Source organism: Tachyglossus aculeatus, chromosome X4 (assembly GCF_015852505.1).
Source record: "Tachyglossus aculeatus isolate mTacAcu1 chromosome X4, mTacAcu1.pri, whole genome shotgun sequence".
NCBI classification, from domain to species: Eukaryota; Metazoa; Chordata; class Mammalia; order Monotremata; family Tachyglossidae; genus Tachyglossus; species Tachyglossus aculeatus.
Window position 1 is genome coordinate 9,242,808 of NC_052098.1, and position 3,065 is coordinate 9,245,872.

The following is a 3,065-nucleotide window of genomic DNA, read 5'->3' on the forward strand; positions in this document are numbered from 1 at the left end:
TCCACGTTCCTGTTAACACAGGCGCTGCTTTTTTTTTTTTTGGTATTTAAGCGCTTAATGTGTGCCAAACTCTATCTAGCGCTGGGGTAGATACAAGATAGTCAGATCTGTCACATTCCTTGTCCCACACGAGGCTCTCCCAAGCGCATAATACGGTGCTCTACACACAGTAAGCGCTCAATAAATATGATTGAATGAATGAGGCTCACTGTCTAAGGGGGAGGGGGAACAGATACTGAATCCCCATTTTACAGATGTGGAAACTGAAGCCCAGAGAAGTGAAATGACTTGCCCAAGATCACCCAGCAGGCAAGTGGCAGAGTTGGAATTTGAATCTAGGATCCTCCGACTCCCGGGCCCGGGCTCTTTCCAATAGGCCACACTGTTTCCTACTTGGGTGGCGGGAGGCTGGATGCTTTCATATGCTTTCACCTTTCTCCCTTGTCTTGCCTCTGTTACTTGTGGTTACAATCCATCGTTACCATTGTCTTTATCTGTCTTCTCCAACTACACTGTGATGCAGGACAAGGACTGTAACTGATCTGGTATGTTTTTTCCCCACCACAGTGCTTGGTACATATTCAGTACTTAATAAATACCATAACTGTTTCAGACCCCACCCCTTACCCTGTATGCAGCCACGAATTTGGGTTATTTCCAGACTAAGTCCTTAAGAAGGGGTTGTAGGCTTTCTTAAGTCTACGGAGAGATGAGTCCATTTAAAATAGAGTCACTGGCACAAAAGGAAATTTACCAGCCCAAGGAGATCTTATCCCCCCAGTTCTTCCCTAATGTGTGTTTTCACTGCGTTTCGGATAGAGCCGTACTGGGCAATTCAGAAACATTCTTCCAACGACGTGAACCTGTCCAGAAAAGAGTGTACATGGTACCAGTCAACTGCCCACAGAGAGCTTACAGCTTATGGGGGAGCAGATATTAAAATAATGTACAGAGAGGAGAAATAGTGAAGGGTAAGGAGAGAGATGCATGTGCTGTGGGGCTGCGGTGTGTGTCAAAGTGCTTAAGGGATACACAGCCAAGTGCAGAGGTGATGCAGAGGGGATAGCGGGTAGGGGAAATAAGGGCTTGGTAGTCGAGGAAAACCTCTCGGAAGAGATGTGGTTTTAAGAGGATGAAGGCAGGGAGATCAGTGAGGAGAATGATACAATAGTACAATCATGATATGATGCATGTGTGAACCAGGGTAGCAGCTGTATGTGGGTGGGGGGGAGTCTGTGGAATGTTTTCACCTCCTAGTAGTAGTAGTAGTGGTAGCATTTATCAAATATTTAGAGAAGCAGCATAGTCTAGTGGAAAGAATAAGGGCTTGGGTGTCAGGGGACCTGGGTTCTAATCCTATCTCTGCCAAATGCTTGATGTGTGACGTTGGGCAAGTCACTTAACTTCTCTGTCCCTCAGTTCTCCAGTTTTCCCTCCTACTCAGACTGTGAGCCCCATGTGGGACACAGACTGTGTCCAACCTAATTAGCTTGTATCTACCCCAGCGCTTAGAACAATGTTTGACACATAGTAAGCGCTTAACAAATGCCATTAAAAAGAAAAAGTACAGAATGATGAAAAGTTACTATCCCAGTCCACAAGAAGCTTCCCCTCTAGTCAGACACAGGTGAAGAAAAGCTAAGATAAAGCTACATCCCACGGTACAGTGGGGTTACGTACCTCGACAGTGTTGTCATATCATGAATCATCATCATCATCAATCGTATTTATTGAGCGCTTACTATGTGCAGAGCACTGTACTAAGCGCTTGGGAAGTACAAATTGGCAACATATAGAGACAGTCCCTACCCAACATTGGGCTCACAGTCTAAAAGGGGGAATGGCTAAGGAGTGTGACAGAGTGGAAAAAGCAGGGGGCTGGGATTCAGACTGCCTAGATTCTATTCCCTGCTTGGCCTTTGGTCTGCTGTGTGACCTTGGGCAGGTCACTTAACCCGTCTGGGGATCCATTTCCATGTCTGTAAGGTAGGGATTATACCACCTACCTTTTTTCTACCTCCCGGGGATGTTGTTAAGACGAAAGTGAGATAAGTACTGAAAAATGCTTTAGAAAATCCAAGTTGCTGTAAATATCATAGGGTGCTTACATGTTATAAATTATAATAATTTAGAAAATCCTCTAGATGCAGTATATTTTGATGTTAAACATCACCAAACTATTGTATTTGTTTTAAAGTAATTCAGAGCGTAATAGCACAACACTACCACGACATCTTTCTGTCATGAACTCTAAAAAGCCATCCACTTGAAATATGAAAAGTACCACCTAGAAGAGCTTCGGGACCCAAACCCCTAAGATGACCCAGATCCCAGCTTTACTACAGTGCTCTGCACACAGTAAATGCCCAGCAGATACGATTGAATGAATGTTTTCTTTATATTAGTGTCTGTCTCCCCCCTCTAGACTGTAAGCCCATTGTGGACAGACACTGTGTCTGTTATATGGTACTCAATTGCTTGGTACAGTGCTCTGCACACAGTAGGTGCTCAAATATGATTGACTGACTAAGGGTTCCTAGTTTCAAATAACACTTTGAACTTCTGGAAGGAAAATTCTAGAAAGTTCAGTGTTTTGTGCCCTAAATTACGCCAACTCCAAGGCTTTTGATCTTCTTTCAGTGTGCTTGTAAAATATGCCCACGCCCTGCAGACTCTCCTAAATGTTTTTCAGTAGCTTGGTAAACAGGGACTGTATGGGTGGAGGAGGAGGTGAAGAAGATAAATTTTTTAAAAAATGAAATGCTTTCAGCATTCTTTTCCTTTACTGTATATCAACAATTTTCATTTGATTGAAGTACTGCCCAGAATTTTAATTTGTTTTCGTTTTTTAAAGGTTGTTTTTAGTTCCACTGCATTTGTTCTCCTTCCCGCTAAGATTGGGAGCCCCCATGCGGGACAGGGACAGTGTCTGACCTGATTATCTTGTATCTACCCCAGTGCTTAAAACAGGGCTTGACACATAGTGAGCACTTAGCAAGTATACAATAATAATAATAGTAAAACTCAAATAGCACAGATATTTTGAGCATGCAAAAATGGCATTA